At 39.8% G+C, this 10,509-nt stretch overlaps 2 pseudogenes; one reads left to right on the top strand and one right to left on the bottom strand.

Annotated features, from left to right (window-relative positions):
- Positions 1-107: 107 nt before the first annotated feature.
- Positions 108-1,921, bottom strand: LOC120164786 (annotated as a pseudogene).
- A 6,646-nt stretch (positions 1,922-8,567) lies between these two features.
- Positions 8,568-10,499, top strand: LOC120164785 (annotated as a pseudogene).
- Positions 10,500-10,509: the final 10 nt, after the last annotated feature.

The following is a 10,509-nucleotide window of genomic DNA, read 5'->3' as shown; positions in this document are numbered from 1 at the left end:
AAAGTTTAAGAAAGAAAAAAACTTGAATCTAAAGTAGTCTAACTACGAGTTTGTTGTTTAGAGTTAAAATATATGATTCTTGAAGCATTGCTGAAGTTTGCAGGCCTTCACATCCTGCTTTTTTGGTCTCTCAAGACCCTCCTAAGCAATTTGTTAGATGCAGTTCTGGGATGATCTTCACACCGTTCACCTCTGATCAATCAACAGCCAATATTCCTCTCTTAATGCAGATGAAAATGGATTTGATTTCAACTTCCGAATCCAAGCGTTCGGATCGAGTTAAACGGTTATGCTTAGCTAGGAATCCGAACCTTGAACAAGGGGTTGAGGTTGGCTTGAATGGCTTTCGAGAGGACCGCCTTCAGCTTCCCTGGCTGCTGATCGAAACCTTTCTTGAGAACCACGAAATCACCAACAGTTCTGGACCACCATCGGGTGGTACCACGCTGACTGCAGCAGTCTCCAGAATGCTTTCATCGGCTCGGTCACAAACGCGTTCGATTTCAACGGAGCTCGTCTGCAAAAGAAGGGAAGTTTATGATTTCGGGAGGAGACCGATTATCTCGAGTTCAATCAAACGTTCTCTCGAGGATGGAATACCTTAATGCCACCGAGATTCATCGTGTCGTCAGCCCTTCCTTGAACAACAAGGTACCCTCCGACCATTCTCTTGAGGATATCCCCATGTCTCCTAAGGCGCTGTCAAAGCAAGCATCAAACAACGAGATAACTCGTTCCAAGCATTTTTCAAGGGGTAATTACAAAGCAATCGTTGCTCGAATATTGTTCTAAGGATCGGGAATCAAACTCATCGTGTAATCGACAGAAATATTTACCACGGAATCCAAAAAATTTAGTAAGGGGGACAGAATTTGACCATACCATTCCCTTAAATGTAGGCATTCCCTTGAAGTAAACTTTGTCATGATCAGCGTTAAGCAATCTATCAGTTGCTCCAAAGAAGAGAGGGAATAAACCAACTTCACCAACACAGGCTTTATCATCCGGCTGTCACAAAGGTCGAACAGGTCAGACATATATATGTAATGTATATATACTCCTTTAGTATTATAACCATTTCATAACTTCCGGATTACGTTCTTACGTAAGGAACTCCGTGTTCGTCCAAGATAACAAAACTAGTTGCCATCGATGCAGTGTTAAATGCTCCGAAAGCTTGTGGCAGCAGCATACTTGCTATGATGTAACTTGATGCTAGCTTTGTGCCTCCGCAACATTCAAGAATCGGCTTGCAGTAATATTTCGAGGATAGCCAAAGGTCATCATCGACTTTAGAGGCTTCTCCAGTGGAAAAGATCTGCATTGGAAAACGGTCGAGTCTCATTTACGAGAATTATAACTGATGCAAAAGTTAAGATTTTGGATAAGGGAAAGAAAGTTTACTTTATCTTTGTCCAGTCTAAGCCCTCCATGCAGTTTGTATTTTTCCCAGTTTTCACTAAACTTGGAACCGTGCCCAAAAAATTACTCCTGCATCCTGAACAAATTTTCCGAAACAGCGGCCCAAAGGCGATCAATGATAGAGAGTAAGGGTTGCACCAGTTAGAAAGCACGAGAAGAGTAAAATCGGTCCCATCACCCATCCGAGATTCATTGGCCAGCAGTAAACATCTCCAACTCCAACATTAATGTGAGGTATTGCTTCAGAAGAACAGTGAATAGGCGAACGTTGCTTCCATGGAATAGCTTTCGGTTCTCCTGCTCAAGTTCGATAAATATACTTGAAAATCTCCAAACCAGTAGAAGATAATAGTATGTTAGTTGCAGAATCTATTGGTAGATAAGCTGGAGTGAAATGGTTTGATCTACAACAGACATAATGATGTAATTAAATACTAACATAGCAACATTATGCAGTTATGTACAAGTATACTAACTCCAGAGAACATGATATTTTCATTCTAAGCGACGATAACGGTAAAGGACTGATTAGTTAAAATACAAACAGATTAAACTGCACTCAATTAGCTGCAATTGCAGACATTACATACCTTGGTTGCTGATTTCGGTGGGTTACTTTAAATTTTAAAATTTTAAAATTAATTATAACAGAAAGTTCAACAGATAGCCATTTTTTTACAGTTCGTGACATTTTTTATAGATTAAATTAATTTCTTTTTTATTTTCTTTAACTGGCGACGACACCCGTTTTGATACTAGTTGTTGATCATCGATTGTTTATTTATTTTTTAATTTTTTAATAAGAATAATTATGTTTTTGTGACACGTTTATCTCTGTCTTTGTAACACGTTTTTTTATACATCTTTTGATAGTTTCAGTCGTTTAGCCATTGTTTGTTTATCTTTTTTCTCAGGTTTGGATTTGACATCGCCACAACTAATCAAGATGACGTTTATTTGTTATCATCTGATATTCCCTGTTTTGGACCCTCGGATTGATTTGTCGATGGTCTTTCAGTAGGTTAGTCCCATTTTGTGGTTCGTTTTTTGATGCAGTCAGATTTGTTCATATCTTTATTTTGTGTATTTTTTCGTTTATTTCGTATCATTACAATTCTGGATATTTTTTATTTTTAATAAAAGTAACGGCTTTCTATAAAAAATAATTAATTGTAAAATGGGATGATAGATTTGAGGGGGAAATCATTTTTTATAGTTTTTAATAACAAAATTAAACCCTTTATCGGTTTAAAAATCTAATTTATCATATTAAATCTCACATAAAAAATAATAGAAATAAAGCTTTAAAAAGAGTGATATTATGTAATCTCTCCGCCTTATCTATATCGTCTATTGTTGACTTTTCACGTTATTTTAGAAATAAAACGTTTGTACTAAAGAAGTGTTGTAAAAAAGTAAAATGATAATTCCATCTGGAAAAAGTTAAATTTTACTTTCTTAGAAAACTAAAACAAAATTAGAAACGGAAATATGTTTAGTAAATTTTTATTTTTGTTTTTTTTCAAAATGACAATTTTAAAATATAAAAGAAACGAATTTAATAAGACAGATAAAATATATCATTTAATTAGATGATAATGAATTTGTGACAAGTGATATTGAGATAATACTTTGACTATATGATTTCATGTCGAACACTTCGACAAGTGAAGTAATTAGAGCGAACTAATAGCAAATACGAGCTCATAACAATGACGTCCCGAGATTAGATGGTGAAGAATGCCACTCTCTCGTTTGAAAGAGGGGACAAGTTGACTACGAGAGTGAGATAGCATTAATCTTACATCAAATACATAAAACCTCACATAAAAAATATATATATGATGTATTGTATATCCTGTTTATATCTTGAGGAGAAGTTAATAATCTCAGAACAATTTTTTTAAATTATAACTTTCAAATAAATTTTTAAATTTGATCTGACCCGAACAAAATCCTCCTGTAACTGACAATAGATTTATGATATGTAAGAAAGCTTCCACCGGATGCATGCTGCCTGCATGCAAAAGATTGAACTACAATCATATATATAATTTTTCAAATAATGGTGTCTGCGTTTGTTTTCTTTTCCAGCATGGTTTAAAGTGCAAAAGTAAAATCCGATGAGCAGCCTCTCTCTCTTTCTCTCACTATTGCTTTCCCACATTTTAAACTTTAAGAACTCAATTATGTACAAATATTCCTAATAACTAGTTCACGTGTCCGAAAAGAAGCCAAGGACAAAGCCGTGTTTAGGTCACTAAACTTTGTGAGTAGCTGTCTGCCTGTCTCAACGTATTCAAAACATAAAAGCCATCATCATCTCTGTAGCTTCAGTTTTTGCACCCAGGATTCAAGCACTGCCTTCTATGGTCAATAGATAGAAAAAAAAACTGAAATAATACAGAGGAATCTCACGTACCCTTTTTTTTGTTTGTTTCAGAGAGATGGGTGTTGTTTTGCCTTCCCTTTTTGCTAAATGCAGTCATATGGAAGATGGCTTAGAATCCATAGCTGTGAGCTCCATTAGTTTTGGAGATGATGGTACTAAAACACTTGGTGGATCTATAAGTTGCCAAAGTTTAGATTCTGAGCCAGTGATGTTTTTATCAGCTGGTTCTAGGAATATGTGTTATGTATGGCTCATAAAAAGTCTCGTTGTGGGGTTACGAATTATGTGGGTTGGGGGTGTGGGGGCGCAGCCCCCGCGGTACGGTACAGGGTTGATTTTGTAATTATGTACCAGGGTTTTCTATTATAAATAGAGATGTAACCTAGACCTAAAATATCATTGAATAAAACTTCTAGCGTCGCCTAGGCACCGAGGACGTAAGCACATTGCCGAACCTCGTAAAATTCTCGTGTTCTTTCGTTTTCTTTACCCGTTTTCGTCAACAATTGGTATCAGATGTCAGGAGCAAAATTCGAAGTCGCGAAATTCGATGGTCAGGGTAACTTCGGATTATGGCAAACGAGGGTGAAGGATCTATTGGCGCAGCAAGGGATCTTGAAGGCTTTGCGACCTACAAAGCCGGCGTCGATGGATGAGGAAGATTGGGAAGAATTGCAGCAGCGAGCGGCAGGAACCATACGATTATGCTTGGCGGACGAGGTCATGTATCACGTCATGCATCTATCGTCTCCAGACGAAATTTGGAGGAAGTTGGAAAGTCAGTTTATGTCCAAATCCTTAACGACAAAATTGTATCTGAAGCAGCGGCTGTATGGGCTGAAGATGCAGGACGATCACGATTTGGCGCAACACGTGAATGTCTTCAATCAAATCGTTTCTGATCTGGCTCGGCTTGATGTGAAAATTGAGGATGAAGACAGAGCGATGATTTTGTTGTGTTCGTTGCCTTCCTCTTACGAACACATGGTGACTACTCTTACATATGGGAAAGAGACTATCAACGTTGAGGAGATTACTGCAGCCTTGTTGGCTCACAACCAGCGGAAGCAGAATGCAGGGGAAAGCTCTCAAGCCGATAGCTTATATGTCAAGGGTAATCGAGATCGTGGACGGAAGCCAGAGAAGGCAGGGTCCGGGAAGCGGAATTCCAGATCCAAATCCAGGGATAAGAAGACGATTCACTGTTACAAGTGCAAGGAGGCGGGACATATGAAGCGAGACTGTCCGAAGTTGAAAAAGCAGACCGATGAGAAGCGTGATGGCTCATCCAAGTCTGTGAACGTGGTCGAGGATGATACTTCTGATTGCAGTGAGGGTGATATGCTTTCTATTTCAACGACACAATTGACGGATGCTTGGATTCTTGATTCTGGATGTTCTTATCACATCACGCCAAATAGGGAATGGTTTTCGACATACAGGCCGGTTAATTCTGGTTCGGTTTATTTGGGTGATGATCGATGTTGCAATATTGTTGGTATTGGTGATGTCAGAATTAAGATGCACGATGGCTCCGTTCGGACGTTGAGTGGTGTTCGACATATCCCAGACTTGAAGAAGAATTTGATTTCCTTGGGCACTTTGCACAAGAATGGTTTTATCCCTAAGGCTGACGAGGATAGGGAAACCATTCGGATTGTTAAAGGAGCATTGACTGTGATGAAAGGCAAGATGACTGCAGGGAATATCTACAGATTGTTAGGGAGTACCGTTGCAGGTGGAGTTCACTCTGTTGAGTCCTGTGATGATACGACAAAATTGTGGCATATGCGCCTTGCTCATCTTAGTGAACGTGGTATGGCAGAATTACATAAGAGAAACTTGTTGCATGGTGTCAAAAGCTGTAAGCTCGATTTTTGCAAGTATTGTGTTATTGGTAAACAGACTAAAGTCCGTTTCAAGACTGCGAAGCACACAACTCAAGGGATTCTTGATTATGTGCATTCTGATGTATGGGGGCCTTCCACGACATCGTCTTTGGGTGGATCTAGGTACTATGTTACTTTTATTGATGATTTTTCACGGAAAGTTTGGGTGTATTTTTTGAAACAGAAATCTGAAGTTTTTGAGAAGTTCAAGCTGTGGAAAGCTGAGGTAGAAAACCAAACAGGACGAAAAATCAAGTGTTTGCGGTCTGATAATGGTACGGAGTACACAGATTCACAGTTCCTACAATTCTGTAAGGAGCATGGGATTCAGAGGCATTTTACAGTGCGCAAGACACCACAACAGAATGGTGTTGCGGAACGAATGAACAGGTCGTTGAATGAAAGAGCCAGATGTTTGCGGTTGAATGCGGGGCTTCCCAAACACTTCTGGGCTGAGGCTGTTAACATGGCGTGTTACCTTATCAACAGATCGCCAAGGGCATCGCTGGCTGGGAAAGTTGCAGAAGAGGTATGGACTGGTCATGATGTTAGTTTTGATACCTTACGGATTTTTGGTTGTCCTGCTTATGTGCATGTACCTGCTGATGAGAGATCCAAACTTGATGCAAAATCGAAGGAGTGCATTTTTCTGGGTTACAAGAAAGGTGTCAAAGGATTCAAGTTCTGGGATCCAGTTGCGAAGAAAGTTGTGATTAGTAGAGATGTCGTTTTTGATGAACAGTCTATGTTGCAGCAGAAGCAAGACACGACAGTGGTAGATTTCGAGCAATTTCCAGTTGAGAAACCAGAAACTTCTCAACCGACTTCTGGTGGTTCCACTACGGATGATTTGCAGGATTATAGTCTCGCCAGAGACAGGGTGAGACGGACGAATATAAAGCCTCCGAACAGATTGGGTTTTGAAGACTTGGTATCTTTTGCACTTACTGTTAGCAGTGATGATCCAGTTACTTTTCATGATGCCGTTACTAGTCAGGAAAACGACAAGTGGATGGCAGCCATGGTTGAGGAGATGGAGTCTTTGAATCACAATCGCACATGGGAGTTAGTTCCCCTTCCTGAGGGTAAGAAGCCGATTGGTTGCAAATGGGTGTATAAGAAGAAACCAGCAGTAACAGAAAAAGAGGGGGAGAAGTTCAAGGCTCGTTTGGTAGCGAAGGGTTTTTCACAGCAGAAAGGAGTTGATTATGATGAAATCTTTTCTCCTGTGGTCAGGCACACTTCAATCCGAGCAGTACTTGCATTGGTGGCTAGTTGGGATTTGCATTTAGAGCAGATGGATGTTAAAACTGCTTTTTTGCATGGTGATTTAGAGGAGCAGATCTACATGCGGCAACCTGAAGGTTTCACTCAACCTGGAAACGAGCATTTAGTTTGCAGATTGAAGAAATCTTTGTACGGGTTAAAACAGTCTCCGAGACAGTGGTATAAACGGTTTGACTCCTATATGATCAAGATTGGCTACAACCGATGTGAGTATGATTGTTGTGTCTATGTTAAGAGCCTTGATGATGGTTCTTTTATTTTTCTATTACTGTATGTTGATGATATGTTGATTGCTGCGAAGAACATGGATGATGTTATCGGTTTGAAAACTTTATTGAGTCAGGAATTTGATATGAAAGATTTAGGTGCTGCAAAGAAATTCTTGGAATGGAAATTTGCAGGGACAGAGACTCAAGGAAACTGCGGCTATCTCAACGGGGTTATGTTGAGAAAATGCTAGAAAGGTTTGCGATGAGCAGCGCGAAACTAGTTAGCACTCCATTGGCGAATCACTTTAAGCTCTCATCAGAACAGTGCCCTAAGACAGATAAGGAAGCTGAAAATATGGCAAAGGTTCCGTATTCTAATGCTGTTGGCTGCTTGATGTATGCGATGGTATGTACTCGTCCTGATTTAGCTCATGCTGTTAGTCAAGTTTGTAAGTACATGTCTAAACCTGGTAAGCAACATTGGGATGCAGTCAAGTGGATCTTTCGGTACTTAAAGGGTACTGTGGGACATGGAATTGTTTTTGGGAGTCAGCGGGATAATCCTTTGGTTGTAGGATATGTGGATTCAGATTATGCAGGTGACTTGGATAATAGAAGATCTACGACAGGGTATGTGTTTACTCTTGGTGGAGGGCCTATTTGCTGGAAGTCTACTGTTCAATCTGTCGTGGCACTATCTACAACTGAAGCTGAATACATGGCAGCGGCTGAAGCTGCAAAAGAAGCTTTATGGCTTACTGGTTTAGTGAAGGAGTTGGGTGTTCAACAAGGTGGAGTTCAGTTGCTTTGTGATAATCAAAGTGCTATTCACTTGGCTAAGAATCAGGTGTATCGTGCTAGAACTAAACATATTGATGTAAGGTTCCACAAGATCAGAGAGTTGGTTGCATCTGGAGAGGTTTTGTTTCAGAAGGTACATACTGATGAGAATGCCGCTGATATGTTCACCAAGCCAGTTACGATAGACAAGTTCAAGCATTGTTTGGACTTGTTGAATGTTTCGAGTTGTTAAAGAAGCAAGGTAACCCAACCCACATTGAAGTTTCCAAGGGGCAGGATATTCGCCAAGGTGGAGATTTGTTATGTATGGCTCATAAAAAGTCTCGTTGTGGGGTTACGAATTATGTGGGTTGGGGGTGTGGGGGCGCAGCCCCCGCGGTACGGTACAGGGTTGATTTTGTAATTATGTACCAGGGTTTTCTATTATAAATAGAGATGTAACCTAGACCTAAAATATCATTGAATAAAACTTCTAGCGCCGCCTAGGCACCGAGGACGTAAGCACATTGCCGAATCTCGTAAAATTCTCGTGTTCTTTCGTTTTCTTTACCCGTTTTCGTCAACAATATGTTATTGGAAGAATCTGTGGGTTTTAAAGCTGAGAATTTGAGCATTGGGGCACCAGTTTTGGATCCCAGAAATCCACAGGATGAGGCAGCTGTAAGATTGCCGAAAGTGTACAATGGTTTTCGAACAAGGAGAAAGCTTGCAGATTGTGCAGTTCTTGTGGAACAGACATGGTGTGTGTATACACATTTTTTTATGCAGATTTTTATTTTTCTAATGCAATTATTTGTTGTAATGTAGGTGGAGGCTCTTGGATTTTGCAGAACTTAAGAGGAGCTCTATATCGTTTTTCGATATCGGTAAATACGAGACCGCCATTTCGAGATGGTCGAGGGCGAGAACAAAGGCTGCCAAGGTTGGAAAAGGTTTATCAAAGAATGGCAAGGCTCAAAAGCTTGCCCTGCAACACTGGCTTGAGGCTGTGAGTGAATTTCACTAAAAATGCACTTAGTTTGATTGCAATTGTTCTTCATTATCTGTTAGTGATTCCTGTTTCATGTGTTGTTCAGATTGATCCGAGACACCGGTATGGACACAATTTACACTTTTATTATAATCAATGGCTACATTCTCAGAGTAAAGAACCCTTTTTTTACTGGTGAGTTCCATTAACTGTTTGTTTTGGTTCATTGGTAGCACGATTTTGATTCGAAGTTCAACAAATCGATATAAAAAATAGATGAACTTGTCTTGAAAATGCAGGCTGGACATTGGGGAAGGGAGAGAGGTAAATATTGAAAAATGTCCGAGATCAAAGCTTCAAATGCAATGCATCAAATATCTCGGTCCGGTGGGTCTTTATTTCATTTTTTTCCACCTTAGTTTATATGGATTTGTATTCAAAATCTTACTGAAATAATAATCTGCTATGTACACAGATAGAACGGAAGCCCTATGAAGTTACTCTGGTTGACGGGAAGTTCGTACACAAGCAAACAGGGAAGCTTCTCCATACGATCGAAGAAACCGGAGATGCTAAGTGGATTTTTGTCCTCAGCACATCAAAGATCTTGTATGTTGGTGTGAAGAAGAAAGGTACATTTCAACATTCTAGCTTCTTAGCCGGAGGTGCCACTATTGCTTCCGGAAGATTAGTTGTCGACAATGGCGTCCTTAAGGTATAGCTATGCATAATATCATTGAGTTGTTACTGGTTTCTGACTGGCTTAAAATATATACTCAGGCTTTTACTGTTACTTTGTTCAACAGGCAGTTTGGCCTCACAGCGGTCACTATCATCCTTTAGAATAAAATTTTAACGACTTTGTTTCGTTTCTAAGGGAGAACCATGTAGATCTTAATAATGTCAGGGTAAAAAAGAAAGTCTTATATGCTTCGAGTATCATTTTTAGCAAATGAAACGAATATGCCGAGCGTATGCTGACAATGCTTCTGTTATTACATTCAGATGGCTCCAGTGAATGAGGAAGGAGGCTTGTTTGGCAAACAGAGAAGCAGTAACCATCTTAGATGCAACTCACCTGAAGAGGATTTTAACTTTGAGGTTGAAGAGATCAATGCCACAGGCTCGATCGATAGGGTAGTTGATTCCGGGGAACACGAAGCTAGTGCAGCCTTAGCTGAAATCCGACTAACCTAGAGCTGTCAATTAGTGATGATTGTCAATGCAGCTTTTGTGCATAGTTGCATTAATGAAAATCTAATGGATTAGTCTTTGGAGGATGGTCATGTGATGAGGAGGAAGCCATTGCTTCAGAACAACCCCTCGAAACTCAAATTCCAGGGTTATCCACGGTCTCAAGACGAAAAAATTATAGCAGAGAAGCATCAATTCCAGGGTGCAGTCATCCCTTATATTAAAAGGAACACTTGTAGCTAACATACCAGTCAGAGAGCACACTCTTAGTTAGTTCATTCTTAGGTGTGAATAGAAAAGATGATATAGGCCTTTTCTATCGTGGTTTTCCGATACGACAACCTG

Source organism: Hibiscus syriacus, unplaced genomic scaffold (assembly GCF_006381635.1).
Source record: "Hibiscus syriacus cultivar Baekdansim isolate YM2019G1 unplaced genomic scaffold, ASM638163v2 tig00111542_pilon, whole genome shotgun sequence".
Lineage (NCBI taxonomy): Eukaryota > Viridiplantae > Streptophyta > Magnoliopsida > Malvales > Malvaceae > Hibiscus > Hibiscus syriacus.
The sequence above is the reverse complement of the archived record's forward strand: the minus strand, read 5'-3'. Positions and strand labels throughout refer to the sequence as shown.